Genomic DNA, 20,887 nt, shown 5'->3' with positions numbered 1-20,887 from the left:
GTTGAGAGTCCGCCTGCCGATGCAGGGGACACGGGTTCGTGCCCCTATCCCAGAGGATCCCACGTGCCGCGGAGCGGCTGGGCCCGCGAGCCGTGGCCGCGGAGCCTGTGTGTCCGGAGCCTGTGCTCCGCAACGGGAGAGGCCACAGCAGTGAGAGGCCCGCGTACAGCAAAAAAAAAAAAAAAAAAAAAAAAAAAAAAAAAAAAAAAATACTAGCAAACAGAATCCAACAGCACATTAAAAGGATCATACACCATGATCAAGTGGGGTTTATCCCAGGAATGCAAGGATTCTTCAATATACGCAAATCAATCAGTGTAATACACCATATTAACAAGTTGAAGGAGAAAAACCATATGATCATCTCAATAGATGCAGAGAAAGCTTTCGACAAAATTCAACACCCATTTATGATAAAAACCCTGCAGAAAGTAGGTATAGAGGGATCTTTCCTCAACATAATAAAGGCCATATATGACAAACCCACAGCCAACATTGTCCTCAATGGTGAAAAACTGAAACCATTTCCACTAAGATCAGGAACAAGACAAGGCTGCCCACTCTCACCACTCTTATTCAACATAGTTTTGGAAGTTTTAGCCACAGCAATCAGAGAAGAAAAGGAAATAAAAGGAATCCAAATTGGAAAAGAAGAAGTAAAGCTGTCACTGTTTGCAGATGACATGATACTATACATAGAGAATCCTAAAGATGCTACCGAAAAACTACTAGAGCTAATCAATGAATTTGGTAAAGTAGCAGGATATAAAATTAATGTACAGAAATCTCTGGCATTCCTATACACTAATGATGAAAAATCTGAAAATGAAATCAAGAAAACACTCCCATTTACCATCGCAACAAAAAGAATAAAATATCTAGGAATAAACCTACCTAAGGAGACAAAAGACCTGTATGCAGAAAACTATAAGACACTGATGAAAGAAATTAAAGATGATACAAATAGATGGAGAGATATACCATGCTCCTGGATTGGAAGAATCAATATTGTGAAAATGACTCTACTACCGAAAGCAATCTACAGATTCAATGCAATCCCTATCAAACTACCAATGGCATTTTTCACAGAACTAGAACAAAAAATTTCAAAATTTGTTTGGAAAAACAAAAGGCCCCGAATAGCTAAAGCAATCTTGAGAACGAAAAACGGAGCTGGAGGAATCAGGCTCCCTGACTTCAGACTATACTACAAAGCTACAGTAATTAAGACAGTCTGGTACTGGCATAAAAACAGAAAGATAGATCAGTGGATCAGGATAGAAAGCCCAGAGATAAACCCACGCACATATGGCCAACTTATCTTTGATAAAGGAGGCAGGAATGTACAGTGGAGAAAGGACAGCCTCTTCAATAAGTGGTGCTGGGAAAACTGGACAGGGACATGTAAAACTTTGAGATTAGATCATTCCCTAGCACCATACACAAAAATAAGCTCAAAATGGATTAAAGACTTAAATGTAAGGCCAGAAACTATCAAACTCTTAGAGGAAAACATAGGTAGAACACTCTATGACATAAATCACAGCAAGATCCTTTTGGACCCACCTCCTAGAGAAATGGAAATAAAAACAAAGATAAACAAATGGGACCTAATGAAACTTCAAAGCTTTTGCACAGCAAAGGAAACCATAAAGAAGACCAAAAGACAACCCTCAGAATGGGAGAAAATATTTGCAAATGAAGCAACTGACAAAGGATTAATCTCCAAAATTTATAAACAGCTCATGCAGCTCAATAGCAAAAAAACAGACAACCCAATCCAAAAATGGGCAGAAGACTTAAATAGGCATTTCTCCAAAGAAGATATACAGACTGCCAACAAACACATGAAAGAATGCTCAACATCATTAATCATTAGAGAAATGCAAATCAAAACTACAATGAGATATCATCTCACACCAGTCAGAATGGCCATCATCAAGGAATCTAGAAACAATAAATGCTGGAGAGGGTGTGGAGAAAAGGGAACACTCTTGCACTGCTGGTGGGAATGTGAATTGGTACAGCCACTATGGAGAACGGTATGGAGGTTCCTTAAAAAACTACAAATAGAACTACCATATGACCCAGCAATCCCACTACTGGGCATATACCCTGAGAAAACCATAATTCCAAAAGAGACATGTACCAAAATGTTCATTGCAGCTCTATTCACAATAGCCCGGAGCTGGAAACAACCTAAGTGTCCATCATCGGATGAATGGATAAAGAAGATGTGGCACATATATACAATGGAATATTACTCAGCCATAAAAAGAAACGAAACTGAGCTATTTGTAATGAGGTGGATAGACCTAGAGTCTGTCATACAGAGTGAAGTTAGTCAGAAAGAGAAAGACAAATACCGTATGCTAACACATATATACGGAATTAAAAAAAAAAATGTCATGAAGAACCTAGGGGCAAAACGAGAATAAAGACACAGACCTACTTGAGAATGGACTTGAGGATATGGGGAGGGGGAAGGGTAAGCTGTGACAAAGCGAAAGAGAGGCATGGACATATATACACTACCAAACGTAAGGTAGATAGATAGTGGGAAGCAGCCGCAGAGCACAGGGAGATCAGCTCGGTGCTTTGTGACCGCCTGGAGGGGTGGGATGGGGAGGGTGGGAGGGAGGGAGATGCATGAGGGAAGGGATGTGGGAACAGATGTATATGTATGACTGATTCACTTTGTTATAAAGCAGAAACTAATTAAAAAAAAAAAAATTTAAGTGCATTAGAAATCCATTCACATTATCCTAAGAATTTCAAAGACAGAAGAAATCAAATTATTCAGATTCTGGTTAATAGTGAGAAAGGAGTTCCTGTTAATTGGAGAAAACCCAATAAATACCATTTTAACATTTGCCAAGACCCATCTGTGAGGCAAGCTTTCTCACTGATGGTGACTACCAGAATTTTTTTTTTTTTTGCTGTATGCGGGCCTCTCACTGTTGTGGCCTCTCCCGTTGCGGAGCACAGGCTCCGGACGCGCAGGCCCAACGGCCATGGCTCACGGGCCCAACCGCTCCGCGGCATGTGGGATCTTCCCAGACCGGGGCACGAACCCGTGTCCCCTGCATCGGCAGGCGGACTCTCAACCACTGCGCCACCAGGGAAGCCCGACTACCAGAATTTGAAGAAAACATCATTAAAAACTTTTGGTCAGGAATTGCATGTAGTTATTACAACACACAACTTGATATAAAGCAAAATCATGATGTGAGCTTTATTTCTCTCTAAAAGGTTAAAAATTTTTTAATTGGAAGTTGTATTCAAAGTAAACATTTAATATCTTCACTCTCACTTTTTTTTTTTTTTCTTTTTGCGGTATGCGGGCCTCTCACTGCTGTGGCCTCTCCGGTTGCGGAGCACAGGCTCCGGACGCACAGGCTCAGCGGCCATGGCTCATGGGCCCAGCTGCTCCGCGGCATGTGGGATCTTCCCGGACCGGGGCACAAACCCGTGTCCCCTGCATCAGCAGGCGGACTCTCAACCACTGCGCCCCCAAGGAAGCCACTGCATTGAACTTTGCCATCGCCCCAAAACACATTTCTACTTCTTATTTAATCTCCAGGGAATGACTTTCCCCTCAAGCCCCACCTGAGTGAGATCAAGGATGTCAGAATGAAGTCACACTGCCATCTTCTGCCACCAGTCCATCTCTTTGATCTCATAGTCTTTCCTCTGCTGCTTGAGCTCTTAGTTCTTGCCTTGTCCAAGACCTGAGGAACCAGCGTTTGACCCTCTACATTCTTCTCCGGGCACTGTCTGGCCTTCTCTTTAAAAACATTTTTTTTTTTTTTTTTTTACTTTACTATCTTTCCCAATGGTCTAATTCTCTTTTTCACTGTCAGACTTCCCAAGTGCACTAAGGACTGGCTCTCTTTCCTCTCCACGTGATCCCTCCTCCTTTAACCTCCTATAAAGCTTCCATCTTGATTATTATTCTGAAACTGCTTTCACAAATGTAAATATCACCAGTCTCCCTGACTGCTAAATCTAGTGAGTTTCCTCACAACACTTCTTCTTGGCTTCTGCATTGCATTTGAGAAATCGATCTCTCTCTGATCAAACACCTCACTCCACTGGATGATGGTTGTACAGAGTCTTGCTTGCCCCAACTCTTTGCTGTTCCTTGTTCATTTCTGTTGCTCACCTTTGTCTCCACCACTACTTTTTAGAAGTATTGCCTAAGGCTCAGTCCCTGGATGTTTGTGTTTTCTAAGCTATACTTCTTTTTCTCAAATTGTTTGTTTTTAAGAATTTTGATAAATGCTCCATGTGTACCAGAAAAGAATGTTTACTCTGCAGTTGTTGGGTGTAATGTTCTATATATGTTAAGAGGTTTAATCATGTAGTTCAGATCTTCTATATCCTTATTTATTTTTTTGTCTGCTTATTCTATCAGTAACTGAGAGAAGTGTTTTTAAAATCTCCATCTATAAGGTGGTTTTGTCTATTTTTTCTTTTAGTTCTGTCAATTTTTGCTTGATAAATTTCCAATCTCTGTTATTAGCTGCATAAATATTAAGGATTTAAAAATTTTTTTCCTCTTGAATTTAACCTTTATCATTATGAAATGCCTCACTTTATTTGTCTTAAAGTCAACTTTGCCTGCCAGTTTTCTTTTAATTTTTGCAAGATTAAAATTTTTCCAAACTTTTCCCTTCAATGTTTTGGTATCCTTTTGTTCAAGGTGTGTATTTTGTAAACAGGTAAAAAAAATACTCTGAACATTTTGTCTATTAATTGCCTCCTTTCTTTTAAAGGGCATATTCACTGAGTATAGAATATCTAGGTTAGCAACTTTTCCTTTCAGCACTTCATGTAATCCCACTGTCTTTTGGTCTCCGTTGTTAAAAATAAGCCAATTCACCTTGGAAGGGCTCAGCACCCTCCTGGAATTTGAATTGATCCAGTATTCGTTGCTTCTAAAGCTCCCTGATGTATTTACAATATTTAAAAAAATAATTTTTCTAGATTTTTAAATTTGTGGCAGTGGGTGGCTTGAGCTGCTGCAACCTCCTGTATTCTAACTGGAAGTAGAGGAATTTTGGGGCCTTTAACCAGAGCTCTATGCTGATGACTCCCAAATCTGCAGCTGTAAACTCTCAACCATGCTACAGTCATATCCACCACGTACCTACTGTAGAATTCCTCTTTCCCATAAAAGCATCCAAAACAAACTTCTTTTACTCTCTCAGTTGCATTAGTCTGATATATCATGGCCACTTTTATTCATCCTTCTCTTTCATTCCCCACTTTACTCCCAGTGGACTTAAAAAAAAAAATCTGTCTGGAAAATAAAAAGGAACATCTTTCCCAAAAAAGGAAGGGACTTAATTTGACTTACAATATAGTTCAATATCTTCAATTTACAAGTGAGAGAATTGATGTACAAAGAGGTGAAGTGATTGGCACAAGCTAACAGTTTCTGTCGGAGCTGAATCAAGAACGTAGGTCTCCTTCATTGCTCTTCCCACACTATACCATACTGCTTCTCTCAGAATAAGGCAATTACACATCATGGATTTTCTCTAGGGCAATCCTACTTTCAAACATTATGTTTGACTCTCTCCATAAATTACTGAAATATCCTGGATATTCCCATTTGCATCATGAAAAGTACATTTTTAGCACCCTGAAGTGGAACAAAAATTATTTGTCAGAGCATGTTGTAATTTTTTGTCCTGAAAATATGATTATTGTCTTGTTAGCCATATTCCATACAGTTCCAAAGAATGGAAGGGTGCCCAGCATTAAGAGAGGCTTGAAAGTCAATGCACATTCCTTATCTCATTTAATCCTTATATCCATCTATAGGTAGGTTCTAATATTATAATCATTTTCCAATGCCAGGAAATCGAGGTTTAGTTTTCCCAGATAAAATGTCTTAACCACTCATGTTATCACAACACTTTCTAAAACCTTTAGTGGATCTTTATTTCTTTTCTCATCAGAATGATGCCCTGTCTGACTTTCTAGCTCTCCATGATTTGTCTTATTCATATTAGCTTGCCTCTCCAACTTTATTTCAAAGAAGTCTGGATCTTTTTCTACCCTGGGCCAACCCCTGGATCAAGCCAACTCAGCATTTGGATGCCAACAGCAATATTGCTAAGAGCAGTCCTACCTGACCTTGTCCTTTTTTTTTGTTTTTTGCATAGTGGTTTTTGGCTCTGTTATTAGCAAATTTCTCCAAATTGCTTATATATCATGCTAGTACCACCTCTTGAAAGTTATGAGTTCCACATGTTTATTATTTAACAAGTGAACAGTTACCTCTTTCAAAGTGTCTTAACTTAGGCATGTTCATATTTCAAAGATTTCCGCCATGTTCATATCATGGTCCACAAGCCCAGGGATACCGTTTACAGACTGCTATGTTAACTGTGCTCCCTAATCACAGTCATGGGGCATATGGAACCCACAAGAGAAGCCCCTTCTTCCTCCGGGAACACACCCCCTGACTTTGGGACCTGGCATACAAACCTGGAGCCACCTTAACCTTGTCTTTCATGTAAATGAAAGTCTCCATTTCCTCAGAGTGAAGAGTCAGAATATTCCCCTACATCATTTCATCCATTTACTTGTTTTCCCTATTTCTGATTTCATCATAGCATTCCTATGACACGGGACTCAGAGTACATAAGGGCTATGTGGGGTGAATGCACCACAGTTTTCAACAAAAGATCAGGGCTATGTTTCTCTCCATTCTTTTATTTTTTCTTTTCTGGCTGTGTTGGGTCTTCGTTGCTGTGCACAGGCTTTTTCTAGTTACTGCGAGCGGGGTCTACTCTTCGTTGCAGTGCGCAGGCTTCTCTTTGTGGTGGCTTCTCTTGTTGTGGATCACGGGCTCTAGGCATGCAGGCTTCAGTAGTTGTGGCACACGGGCTCAGTAGTTGTGGCTCACGGGCTCTAGAACACAGGCTCAGTAGTCATGGCGCACGGGCTTAGTTGCTCCGCAGCATGTGGGATCTTCCCAGACCAGGGATCGAACCCATGTCACCTGCATTGGCAGGTGGATTCTTAACCACTGCACCACCAAGGAAGTCCCTCCACTACCATTCTTGATGATGTTTAACATTGCACTTGGCTTCTCTGACACAAAACACAGATTCCATAGGGCAGATCAAACTCTAGTGAAGAAGCACTCTTGACCATGAAATAGGAGACCAGGACTCTGGTCCTGGGTCTATCTTTGACTTAATTATGTGATCCTGGACAAACAATCCAATAAAACCTATGTGTCAGCAATAGCACTGAATAAATACTGGGATACAGAAATAAGTTAGTCACACACCCTGCCCTCAGAGAGCCCATAGTTCAGTGGAAGAGACTAACAGGAAAATCAGTGATTACAATAGGGTATGGTAAGTACTAGATATAGGAGAACAGAAACTCCTAGATGAGGCATCTAACTCATCTGAAGACTGGAGAAGGTGGTCAGAAAATACTTCCAAAATAGTGATGATATTTGAACAGAGACTTGGGGAAGCCTGGTTTGTTCATTGCTGTTATTCCCAGCCCCAGAACAGTGCCAGGTACAGAGTAGGTATCTAATCAGAGCAAGGAGTGAATTCTTTGTGGCTAGGACTACTTAGACAAAGGGGTGGAAGTGTCAGAGAACACGGAGAATTCAGGGACTTGTGAGTAATTACGGAGTGGATAAAGGGGGAGTGGCTGTGCCTAAGGCTGGAAATATAGCCCAACATCAGAATATAAAAGGCCTAGTTTGCCATGGTAAGACTTTTGAACTCTATCTTAAAGGCAATAGGGATCCACTAGAGGATTTAAACACTAGAGTCACTCGATCAGATTTTGGTGTTCACTTGATGCTCCAGTTATCAATTGATTTCCCCTCTGCTCCACATTCACCCTGCATTGCTTCCTCAGCAAAAATAGAACTAGGTCTTTTAGTTTTCCTTTGCCAGCTGGCACAATGTTAAGCTTTGTCAGTAGAGGGCGCTGGAGGGATACTGGAGGAGGAAGGGGCTTCTCTTGTGGGTTCCACATGCTCTTGCTGTTAGGCTCCAGGACCGTGCAGTTTCCCCAGTGCTGGGATCCTGCAGTGCACAGCTTCTGGACCATCTTCAGTATGTAATCTCTTAAGTGCCCGATGGCTGCAGTGCATAGCAGTCAGCAGTGCCCAGTGGCTAGCTGCTTCCCCTGACACCTCTCTTGGGAAGGCTTGCAGCAGAGTACAGCCAGTGTACTTTCACCTTTTCATGAATGGCTTCTTTGGCATCCCAGACAGTGGATTTCTGGCTGCCTGGAACCTCAGCAACTTCTCTGCCATCTAACGAGTTGTGGTTACACCCTCTGTGACACACTCTTGGGAGGTCATCTCTTTCTTGGATGATCTATCTCATGGGTAGTGATTGCTTCGTATATCTGTGATTCCTGTATACTTTGGATCTTTATGTCTTGCTAACCAATCTTCCATTACTCCAATCGATTATAGTTAAAAATTAGTTATATTGAACTGTCTTTGTTATATTGTTGTATGATTTCTTTCTCTTTGCTGGACTCAGAAACACACATTGACTGAAAGCTGTGGAGATGCGCTGAAGAGAGTGGAGTGAAGCTTTATGCAGGGAGCCTGGTTAGGAGAATATGGCAGCACTTTTGGTGACAACTCTGTAGAACATCATTGCCTTGAAAAGCAATTACAGTGGGGAGGGATAGGAGAAACAGGGGCTACAGGACTTGGTAACCACTGGGGGAGATGGATGAGAAGAGAGAAGAGTTTAGGGTGACTCCCTACTTTTCAAGCTTTGATGACTGGGTAGATGGTGGCACCACAGTAGAAATGGCAAACACAGGTCAAATTCCCCTCCCGTGTCCCCATGGATCTCTCAGGACTTCCATGCACTTTTGAGCCACAGAGACTTAGGATCATAGACTCCTTAGGTTGGAAAGGCAATGAATCCCAATGTTTTCTTTTTGGCAATATGGCCCATTTGTTCACATCTGATAAAAGAAGTGGGGAAAGGTCCATTCTATCTTAACATTCCATGATTCCAATGCTTTATGAAGTTCTTTTCTGTTCTTAAAGCTCTCGTTATGGTAGGCCTTCCTCAATTGTCCATCCATTCTAGCCCTGCCCCCCCAAATCTTAAAATTCAACAGATTTCCTCTTATGCCTCCCAATGTGGAAAGGCAAGCCAACACGTATATGCCGAGTGCTGAAGAATATAGGTCTTATCCAATATGAAATATAGATTTGTTTCTGCAATTTATTTGGTTTTATTGGTGTGCCCTTAACAGGGCCTCAACTATATAAACGAAAGCCTGCAGTTACCTGAATGAAAGGCTCCAGACACCAGAACTCAGAGGTAGTTTCTACGAACTGCTCTTAGAACGAAGGACCAGGCAACTGTATGTACTTGCTTGGGTTTGGAATAGGAGGTGATGTGTTTTGGACACATGGTTACCCTTGCCTGGATGCACTCCTCACCTTTCCATAGGTTCTCTGGGTCTCAGATCAGCTTTCCCTGACCTCTCTGTCAATTCCCTTATACCCTCTCAGAGCATCACTTAGTCACCTCTCCTTGGCAGCACTTAGCTCAGCTCTAATTTTACATTATTTGTGTGATTTTTTTGATGAACACCTGCCTCTCCCAATAGACTGTAAACTTGAGGGCAGGGACGGTCACTTTCTGCTCACAACAGAATCCCCAGTGCCTAGCCTGGTGCCTAGAATACAGTCAGTACTCAATATATATGAGGAAAATGAATGAATGACAGCGGTTTATAAAGTACTAGTCATGTCCTTTGGCCCTCATGGCAATCCCGCCGTAGGTATTCTTATATCTATGTTAGAGATGAAAAAGCAGAGGTTTGTCTTGTCAATGGGAGAATCTGATCCCAGATTCTGTTATGTTTCCAAATCACTGCCCCCGTGTAAGACATCATAAAATGGTAGCTCTGAGTATAAAATATACATATACTTTGGGTAGAGAGCAGTAATCATCCATGGTTACCTTCTCTTAAGGATCACAGTCCCCCCTCTTGCTTTGTGAACAAGAGGGGTTCAATCCAGGTGGGCCCATCGGGCAGGACTCTTCCCTCCGACCCGGGCGGTCGTCGGGGCGCTCAGGGTGCTCCCCTCCCTCCACTTCCCCTCGGGGTGGTTACCTGAGGCTCGCTCCCAAACTGGCTATCCGGCACCGGCACCGGGCGACACCTCGCGCCTGCCCTCAGGCGGGAGGTGTGGGGAGAGATCCAGCGCCTCGCACCTTCGTCGGGCGCAAAGCAGCAGAATCTGGGCGGGGAAGGGCGGCACCGGCCTCAGTCTCAAGGCGCAGGAGAGGTGGGGCAGGACCTGGCTTTGTTAGCTCTTCGCCTTCGCCTGGCAACGCGGACGCCGGCTGCGCTGCCTAGCAACCGCTGCCGCGGGGCCGCGGGCGCGACCTCACCGAGCTGCCCCCGCTCCCCACCCCGCGGCTCCGCCCCTCCCGTCTCGCCCAGCCCCCTCTGCCACAGCCTCCCGCTCAGTCTGGGTTCCCGAAGTTCCGCCCGGGGCGGGGCTAGGAAACTGAGAACTGCTTCGGCTTCTTTTTTTTGTGGCAGAAGGACCAGACCGCCTAGCGGTTTAGGGATGAGACTGGGGGCGTTGAGAAACCTGGGGGAATGTGTAGCAATTTACAGTGGGCTTTTGTACATTAGAGAGCGGAAGTGGAGGAGTTTTCAGTGATTTTTTGGCTTGCGGAAAGTGAGCACGTGAGGGGAAGCCCTGGGGAACAATTGTCACAAGCGCTTCTTGCAGTGTCCTCCCCCCCTTTTTTTTTTAACATACTAACTCGCTCAGTCCTTATAATCACCCCATGAAGCAAGTAATCTAATTATCTTCATTTTTACAGGTGAGAAAACAGCACAGCGCACTAAGTAACTTGCCCAAGATCACAGCAAGTGATAGGGTTAGGATTTGAACCCACATTTCGTGGTTCCAGACTTCTCACTTTTTTTTTTTTTTTCCTTCTGTACGCGGGCCTCTCACTGTTGTGGCCTCTCCCGTTGCGGAGCACAGGCTCCGGACGCGCAGGCTCAGCGGCCATGGCTCACGGGCCTAGCCGTTCCGCGGCACGTGGGATCTTCCCGGACCTGGGCACGAACCCGCGTCCCCTGCATCGGCAGGCGGACTCTCAACCACTGCGCCACCAGGGAAGCCCCCAGACTCCTCACTTTTAACATCTATAATGCTAAGGAAGGGGAATGGAGCTAGTGTGGATAGGAACAGAGCTCAAGATGCCAGAGGCAACAGGGAAAGAAGGAAAATAGTCACGTGCAGAATGGCATCGAAGTCTCAGTAACTCCGGAGGTAGGTATCAATATTTACCTTCACTTTAGAAATAAGAGACAGGCTTAAAAGGTTGAGTAACTTGCCTATGGTCAGACAACTGGCAGTGAGGCCAAGTTTGACAAGACCTTTGCCAAAGTCTTCTGATTTCAAGATTTTTCTTTCTTAAGTTCCCAAGGAAACAAGAAAAGCCCCCTCTTTCTCTGCTATAACCCTTGTCATTTCATACCCATTTTTAAGGTGCCCATTGCGTCATCCACTCTTTCAGTCCAACAGTAGTGTGCGCTGGTCTAAATCAGTGAGTTAGTTCATCCAAGGCCTTCACAGGTTTCTATAGTTGTGAGATGAAAGCTGTTGTCTCTCCTTAAAGCAATTTCAAGCATCTGTGAGCAAGTAGGGGAGCTGGGTTTTTGTTTTATGTATATGCAGAGGGCTTTCAGAGCTTGCTGTCATCTATGTGTAAAGGGTCCAGTCTGTTGGCATTTGTCAGAGTCTTGCAGGTCCTTGCACACGTAGAGAATTCTGGATAACTTGAGGATGGCCACTTGTCCACAGGCAAGTAGGGGATAAAAGAAACAGAATCACTGGCCATCACTCACCTTCCTGAGCCCTCTGTTGAGGGGCCACCAGCTGTTGGTATAGGCATCTGCTGGGCAGTGTGTGCCTTAGGATTGGACGGGGAGGCTGGAGGTTTGAGGGCTACAGGTGCATCTTCTAGGAGAAAAAGAATGCTGTGGCCACTAGGGTCTGTTCTGTGTGTGTACAAGGGAAGAAGGTGTGCTGGGCCCTTCCTGCTTTAATGCAGGGTAAATGATACAGAGAAGAAAGAATAATAATGATCTTCATGCAGAAGAAGGGGAGTTTTAGGCAAAGCTAGAGATGGAAGATGAAAAATGGAATTTCAGTGTGGGAGGTTAGGTGTAAGAAAGTAATTTCATGTTACTGTCTGACCGAAGTGGTGTGACGGTCTGCAGGAGGCCAGGTTGAAGTTCTGTCAGTCAATAAATACAACAGAATGTAGTGAAGAGAATATAACTTTACAAGGAATTCACAATTATAAAATTCAGGAAAGTTGCTTTCTTCTAAGAGAGAGGCAGGGGGCATGGAAGAGAGAAGAGCACATGAATAGATGTGACTGGTGGTGGTTTAGCTCTTGGTGTGGGTGGTGGGTTTGTGGGTGTTTATTATGTTTCACAACTTACATACACTTAAAAAAAATATGTTTCAGATATTAGTCCATAAGATCTTTTAAAGTAAACTCATCAAATAGGTCACACTATTTTTTGTCTGTTTTCTTGTGTAATTGAGAATTGACTATATCTGTTTTCATCATTTCATTATCCCCTTGTTCTCATCAACATACAAATATTCTGCAGTTTCTCCCATCATATTCTCCTCCAGCTTTGCCCAGTTTCTCTGCTCCCCTTATTGCAAAGTTCTTTAAATTTATTTATTTATTTTTGGCTGTGTTGGGTCTTCGTTGCTGTGCGCGGGCTTTCTCTAGTTGCAGCAAGTGGGGGTTACTCTTCGTTGTGGTGCGTGGGCTTCTCATTGTGGTGGCTTCTCTTGTTGCAGAGCACGGTCTCTAAGTGCATGGGCTTCAGTAGTTGTGGCATGCAGGCTCAGTAGTTGTCGCTTGCGGGCTCAGTAGTTGTGGCTCATGGGCTCTAGAGCACAGGTTCAGTAGTTGCAGTGCACGGGCTTAATTGCTCCGTGGCATGTGGGATCTTCCCAGACCAGGGCTCGAACCTGCATCCCCTGCATTGGCAGGTGGATTCTTAACCACTGTGCCACCAGGGAAGCCCAGCAAAGTTCTTTAAAAGAGTTGTCTGTACTTGCTGCCTCTAATTTTTGTCCTCTCAGTCTCTCTCGAGTCCACTTGAATCAGGCTTTCATCCTCATTACTCCACTGAAGCTACTCTTGTCAAGATCTCAGAGAACATGATGTTAAATCAAAGGTTGTCTCTTAGCCTCATCAGCAGCATTTGACCCTGTTGATCACTCTCTCATCCTTGAAACTCTTTTCTTGGTTTTAGGATATGACACACTCTTGGTTTTTCTCCTTCCTCATTAGCTCTTCCTTCTCAGTCTATTTTGCTGGTTGCTATAGAATGAATGTTTTGTCCTCCCAAATTCATATGTTAAAGCCCTAAAGCCCAGTATGATGGTATTTGGAGGCAGGACCTTTGGGAGATGATTAGGTTTAGGTGAGGTCATGAGGGTGGAGCCCCATGACTGGATTAGTGTCCTTTTAAGAAGAGGGAGGGACCTTCTCTCTGCCATGTGAGGGCACAGCAAGAAGGTTGCAGTCTGTAAGCCTTGAATCGGGCTCTCACAGGGACCAAATCTGCCAGAACTTTGATCTTGGACTTCCCAGCCTCCAGAACTGTGAGAAATAAACTTCTGTTTTTTAGGCCACCCAGTCTATGGTATATTGTCATAGCAGCCTGCTCTTCTGCACCCAGTTCCAATGTGTGCAGTTTTTTCCCCCACACAACAAGCAATTCTCTGACACCAGCTAGGTGTCCTCCAATTCCACTCAATTCTGACACTATCTACCCAGAGAGAGCATCAGATTCCACAGGTAAGGTCTCAGTCCCACAAGACTGCCCTCCACTTCAGATGCTAGTCTCAAATCCAGGTGGTCATCTGTGCTTCTGACCGACTGGCTATAAATCACAGGTCCCACAACCCCCTCCTTGGGTTCAATTAATTTGCTAGAGCAGCTCATAGAACTCACGAAACCAGTTTACTCACTAGATCAGGATTATTATAAAGGATACAAATCAACAGTCAGATGAGAGATACATAGGGTGAAGTCCAGAATAAAGGAGCTTCTGTCCCTGTGCAGCTTGGGGCCCTGCTCTGTGGCACGTGGATGCGTTCTGGTTCATCAACCTGGAAGCTCTCTGAACTCTGTCCTTTTGGGGATTTATGAAGGCTTTATTACATAGGCATGTTTGATAAAATTATTACCCACCATTGGTGATTGATTCAACCTCCAGCCCCTTTCCCCTCCCCAGGGGAGTGGTACTGAAATTTCCAACCCTCTAATGACATGTCTAGTTCTTCTGGCAATCAACCCCCATCCTTAGTGACATCCCAAAGTCACTTTATTGACATAACAAAAGTCACCTTTGTCGTTCTCATCACTTAGGAAATTCCAAGGCTTTTTGGAACCCTTGGAATTTCCGAGGGTTCCAGAAACAACAAAGACCAAATATGTATTTATTATAAATCACGATATCACACAACCCAAACTGACTAAGACACTGGTCCTTCCTCCCCTCCCTGATACCTTAATGTGGAGTGTCCCAGGATTTACCCTTGGACTTGCCCATCAACACTCACCCCCTTTTTTTGTCTCATCCAATCTCATGTTTTCGATTCCAAATTTATATCTCCAACTCTAATCCTTTCCTACACTCCACACCCGCATATCCAGCTGTCTACTTGATAGCACCACTAAGAGGCTTCTGGAACTTAACACGCCCCGCACTGCACTCCTGATACTCCTTTCCAAACCAGTTCCTCTAGTCTTCCACATATCAGCAAATGCATCTCCATCCTTCCAGTTGCTCAGGCTAAAAACCTTGGCATTATCCCTGGCTGCTTTTTCTCTCACATCCAATCTGAGCAAATACTGTTGGCTCTACCTTCAAAAGATATCCAGAGTCGGAGCGCTTCTCACCTTCTCTACCACCAACACACTAGTTTGAGTAAACCTCATCTCACACCTGGACCACTGCAGTGCCTTCCTAACTCAATTCTCTGTTTCTGCCCTTGCCACTCTATAGTCTATTTTCAGCTCAGCTGCCAGAGCGATTCTTTGAAAACCTGACTGATCTCGTCACTCTTCCATTCAGAGTCCTCAATAGCTCCCACCTCACTTTGTCAAAAGACAAAGTGATCTGCAAGGCCTTAAATTCTCTGGACCCATCATTTTCTCCTTCCTTATTTCCCTCCAGCGGCACTGGGTGTCTTGCTCTTCCTTAGCAAGGCCAGGCCCTCTCCTGCCCCAGGACCTTTGCACTTGTATTTCCTTTGCCTGGAATGTGATTTGCTCAGATAACCACATGGTTCACTCCACAGCTCCTTTGGGTCTATTTCAAACGTCACCTTTTGGGGGAGACTTCATGGACCTCCCCCCTCTATTTAAAATTGAATACCAGCCTCCTACTTTACTATCACTACATGCTATGTATTTTTTTTTTTTTTTTTGCGGTAGGCGGGCCTCTCACTGTTGTGGCCTCTCCCCTTGCAGAGCACAGGCTCCGGACGCGCAGGCTCAGCAGCCATGGCTCACGGGCCTAGCCGCTCTGCGGCATGTGGGATCTTCCCAGACCGGGGCACGAACCCGTGTCCCCTGCATCGGCAGGCGGACTCTCAACCACTGCGCCACCAGGGAAGCCCAATGCTATGTATTTTTAAAGATTTGTTTTATCAATTTACTTATATTCTCTCACTGGAGTACATGGGTTTTTGTTTCATTCATGTGTATTTCTGGGGCCTTGAACAGGACTGCACACATAATGGGCACCATAAATATTTGTTTACTGAATAACGTTCTCCTTTTTTTCCTCTCCTTCCACTTTTCTTCCTCCTCCTTCCTACTTCCAAGAGGCCCTCCTGAAAAGTGATACTTCAGTGTCCATTCAGCCTTTTTAGCTCAGTGTCTTAGGGGCTAAAGTTTATTTGGTCAAGTAAGGAAAAGTGTGGCATGAGGGTAAGGCTCCTGACCGTCCTTGTGTCACCACCATCTTAGCTCAGAAAGTAAGTTCTGCCTCTCCTGTGTAACTTTTGTCATGGTTCACATTCCTAGACCTTAAGTTTAAGTTTGCCATTTCCAGGAAATGAGATGTGACCCCATCCTACAGGCTGCTTGGGTCACGGTGAGGCTGGGACCGAGTAGGACTGACGGTCGCACCCCAGTCTGGTCTCCGCTCAGTCCCCATGTACTCCTGGGGCTCAGCTGTGTGGTGTGGTTGTCAGTCTCCTTGTGGAGCCAGTACCCACTGTGGACATGATTTCTCTCCATAAAGGCATTCGTTTTATTTTGTTGTATGACAAATTATCACAAACAACATAAATTTACGATCTCAGTGTCCTTGGGGCAGGAACCCAGGAAAAGCCTAGCTGGGTCCTCTGCTAAGGGTCTCATCAGGCTACAATTCAGGTGTCAGCTGCATCTGGTATGAGGCTTGGGGCCCATGCTCACTGGTAGTCAGCAGAATTCAGTTTCTTGTGGCTGTAGGACTGAAGTCCCTGTGTTCTTCCTGGTGGGGGATTCCTCTCCACCCCTAGAAGCTATCTTCAGGTCCCAGCTATGTAGCCCTCACAGCATTTCACAGCATGGCTGTTGGCTTTCCTCCAGTCCGCAGAGAGCATCTGCTTGTCTGTATTAAAGACTCACCTGATCAGGTCAGGCCCATCCAAGATAATCTCCCTTTTGATCAACTCAAAGTCAACTAATTGGGGACCTGATTACATCTGAAAATTCCCTTTTGCCACATGACGTTACTCACGGGAGTGGTATCCCATTGTATTTACAGGTCCTACCCACACTCAAAGGGATGAGACTATACAGAGCACACAATCTTCGGGGACATCTGAGAGTTCTGCCTACCACAAAATGAATCTTCCTGAGGGAACCACAGAGACAGAGAAGCACAGATACCCCTTGTGTTTCTGGATCCCATGATCCTCTTGCTTATATCTGTGCATAACTTTTTCTTCAGAACTCTGGAGGGGTCATACCTCCTATTACCACTCACTTATGGAGAACCAACTGTTTATTCCACTTAAGTGAAAATGTCTACATAATCAAAGTCTACTTCTTTACAGATTTGAGTGATTAAAAAAAAAAGAGGACCATTAACCACTGGGGAGGTGGGACCAACAAGGCTCCTCCCTCCTTGACTTTCTTCCCTCCTGTGGCTTCTGTGGGCGGCTCTGAGTCTCTCAGTACCACCCCCAGCCTACGTGGCACCTTTGTCTACATTAGAATAAGGTGGTCTCTCCTTTTTAGGCAGGCACAGTCCCTGGGACAAAGGAATGGATGAGTGGGGCAGGAGCTGGACTTCAGCCCATTTCCCCCTCAGAAAACTGCCTGATTTTCTTGTCTCTGGAACCTTTTGTTTCCATCCCACATTCTTCTTCTAAATAGGAGCACCATTCCTCCCCACGCCCCCCCTCCTCCCCTGAAAAAAAAGAAAAAAGAAAACCTTAGTCCTTGGTTTTCTCTACTTTTCCTTCTCTCCATAGGAGGGTAGAAGTCTGTCTCTGTGTGGATGACTCAAATTTACACCTCTAGTCCCAATCTCCCTTCTCAACTCAGTGCCATGTCTAAACATCCTTGGCTTCCTTCAAATAAGTTCACAACAGACATATCATTTTTGCCTAAGAGCATCCTCAGCCCTTCCTTGCTCTGTCAGTGAAGACATAATCCTCCCTGCTGTCCAATCTGCAAACCTGAAAGTTACCCTCGACCACTCCCGCCTCTCCTCACACAGCCTGCCTGCTCCTCTTTTTAAGGGTGTGTGTCATTTGTCCTTCTCCTGTCCGTCTTACTGTTCCACATTGTTCTAAGCCTTTAGAATCTCCTGTCTGCCCTGTGTTTCAACAGATTTCTGATTATAGTCTTGTTTCCTTTCTTTTCCCAGTGGTTCTCAGTTGGGGACAATTTTGCATCCCCTTTGAGGACATTTGGCAATGTCTGAAGACGCTTTTTGTTATTCCAACTGGGGGTGGGGTGCTATTGAGGCCAAGGATGCTGCTAAGCATCCTGCAATGCACAAAGTAGTATCCACCACAAATGTCTGTTCCTCCAAGCTTCCAGAACATTACAGCCTGCCTCTTCTTAAGAAAATGCACTCTGCACACATTCCTTGGCGGAAAGATAAATTATTTCCCATTTCTTATATATGCATGTCTTCCTTTGCCCAAGGTGCCCTCCCCCTTCCATGTTTACGCCAAGAAATCTCCCCTTTCTCTGAAAGCCCATAGTAAGGTGTCCAGACTGTGCGCTGGGCTAGTCTCCATTTGTCCCCCTGTGTCCACTCTCCACTCTTGTCTCTCCTGATCCGTGCCCCACGGCTGCATCTCCCGGCTCCCTTGCCCTCCAGTTTCTGGTTGGGCCTGCGGGAGGCATCAGCAGGTGACCAGAGGTTGGGGATTTCCTACGCAAGCCCCATCCTGAGCTTCTGGCCTCAGCTCCTGTGGAGCACCCCCTCTTCAGGCAGCAGCACTCAGTGGGGTCCATGACCTCGGTCCTTGCTCTGCTGCTTCAGGCCAAGAGTGGTAGCAGCGTCCCACTGCTGCTAGACCTGTTGGCCACTGTGATCCGTTGGCTAATTCTGCCCACAGCCCAGTCAGTGTTTTCTTAAACTCTCAGTTAAATCCTTGGAGTGTGCCATCTGCTTCCTGCTGAATCCTTGATGACGCGTCAGTCACTTGAGCATTCGCCTTTCTCTTGGCTCCCATGCAGATCTTAGAGTCGGGACTGTTCCCGTGTCACTCAGCGTGTACGCCCCACACTGCTGTGATCCACTTACATCTGGTATTTCTCATGTTTCCCAAACACATTGCAAACCCCTGTGGCTTGAGCTATTGAGCATATCGTGTACACTCTCTTGGCAAAGTGCCCTGCTCTATAAATGTTTACCAATGAAAATTACAACAAAAGGTATTGAAAAATCACCTCATTTTATAAACAAAGCATTTGGAATTTAAATTACTTATTTCCTTTTGTACCACAGGTATTTTGGTGATTTGAACTTAGTAACTTTTCCTTGATGTTTTAAAAATGACTGAGGGGGCTTCCCTGGTGGCAGAGTGGTTGAGAGTCCACCTGCCGATCAGGGGACACGGGTTCGTGCCCGGGTCCGGGAGGATCCCACATGCCGCGGAGTGGCTGGGCCCGTGAGCCATGGCCGCTGGGCCTGCACGTCCGGAGCCTGTGCTCTGCAACGGGAGAGGTTGCAGCAGTGAGAGGCCCACGTACCGAAAAAAAAAAAAAAAGACTGAGGCTTGGGCTTGGGACTTGCCTGCTCAGCTGCTCTGTTTTGCTTACTTCCTGGTAGCTGATGGCAGTCCGTGTATTTGTGGCTGCTGAATAAGGGACTCCAAGTAAAACTGGGGGGTTTTGCCCTGGCTTCCTCTCTTGAAACCAATATTCTCTCCCTTCAAAAGTCTTTGCTGCATTATTCTGTCGCTGGTCTGCAAAGACCAAATGTTCCACTGGTTCCCTAAGTCTAAAACTTGTGCTGCATTGTGCCCAAACATGTGCTTGGTAAATGCCTGTTTGTCCCACAATTCAATTCGAGGTTTTATTTAAATATTAATGATGCAAAAATTGGTGTAAGTGCCTCCTTAGGGAATCTTAGGAAACTACAGGGATGTAGTCAAATGGTTTGCAAGTTGTACTTACTTATTTATAACTCTAATTTGAAAAGAAGGACCAGAGTTATTAAAGGGGGTGTTCACATTTTACAGAAACCTTATCCTAAGGAATAAGGGATAATCATTCTTAAGAAAAGGGGAAAATGCCAAGTTATTTCCTAGAGTTATGGCTTCTTGTCCTTCCTGTGTTATAATGGTTGTTTGCGTGGGCAATTAAAAAATCTGTTTCTTCTGCTCTCTGCGAAATATGTCTCCATCTGCCTAATTCTACTGTGGAGGTCTCAGTCTCACCTCACAGTTCTGGTTATTTGTCCTGCCAAATATCCACACTCAAGTTCTGTTTCCTTTGTACCAGAAAGATAAAGAAGAGGAATGGTAGGCATTTTGGTCCACAATCCACCTTGGTGATTTCGTAGTGGGGCCCGGAAAAAAATGAAGCTGACGTAGGCTGAGTGGGACCACATTATGACTTTCATGGATCTTGGGCACCTTTGCTTTTGTGGGCCCCTTCCACCATTAAAAATATCAAAACTTATATTTTACAACTGCGTTGGCATATGGCAAATACATTAATATAATATATTAAAACATTTTTATGGACCCCTAAAAGTATTTTTGTCCCTAGGCACTGTGTCTCCTGTGCATAATGAATTAGTCAGCTCTGTAAGTGAGCAATGGGAAAAGAAAGTAGCTTGACTCCTTTTTTCAGGGTCTAAAGATACCTGGGTTCCAATCTGTTCTCAATGATGCCTACGTAAGGAGGTTATGATCATAAATAAGGTGAATGAATGCTCTTCCTCTGAAAGGCTTGGTGGGGGTGGGCTCTGGAGGCTTGGGCAGCTGTGGACCACGAAGCTCAGCCACCTCCCAGATCCAGGCTGCTAATCTCTTTACCTTGTCCCATATACCTTCTCTGCATGATAGTGATGGTGTTACACTCTCTACTCTGAGGGGGTCCAGGGTGATTTTACCATTAGATGGAGAGCCTGAAGCATGGTGAGATGAGCCTGGGTGGCTTGCTCTTCTGCAGCTGGTTCAGATTCTAATGCCTTGCTGCTTTCTTGGCAGCACAGAGAAGAAACAATTACAGTAATTTTTTTCTGGCTATAAAGGTGATATTGGTTTATTATAAAATTTGGGGAAAAAAAGTTAAGAGCAGATTTTTAAAAAAACTCC

The 20,887-nt window shown here is 44.6% G+C and overlaps 1 protein-coding gene across 1 annotated transcript in view; it reads right to left on the bottom strand.

Moving 5' to 3' along the window:
• ROPN1 (rhophilin associated tail protein 1) overlaps positions 1 to 10,193 on the bottom strand; it is a 34,122-nt gene extending 23,929 nt beyond the window's left edge. Inside the window, exon 1 of the mRNA XM_081234830.1 lies at positions 10,150 to 10,193. The gene's annotated coding sequence lies outside the window, so the exon portion shown is untranslated. The remainder of the gene's footprint in view (positions 1 to 10,149) is intronic.
• Positions 10,194 to 20,887: the final 10,694 nt, after the last annotated feature.

This window comes from Mesoplodon bidens (genome assembly GCF_964165515.1).
Source record: "Mesoplodon bidens genome assembly, chromosome: 5".
Classification (NCBI taxonomy): Eukaryota; Metazoa; Chordata; class Mammalia; order Artiodactyla; family Ziphiidae; genus Mesoplodon; species Mesoplodon bidens.
The sequence above is the reverse complement of the archived record's forward strand: the minus strand, read 5'-3'. Positions and strand labels throughout refer to the sequence as shown.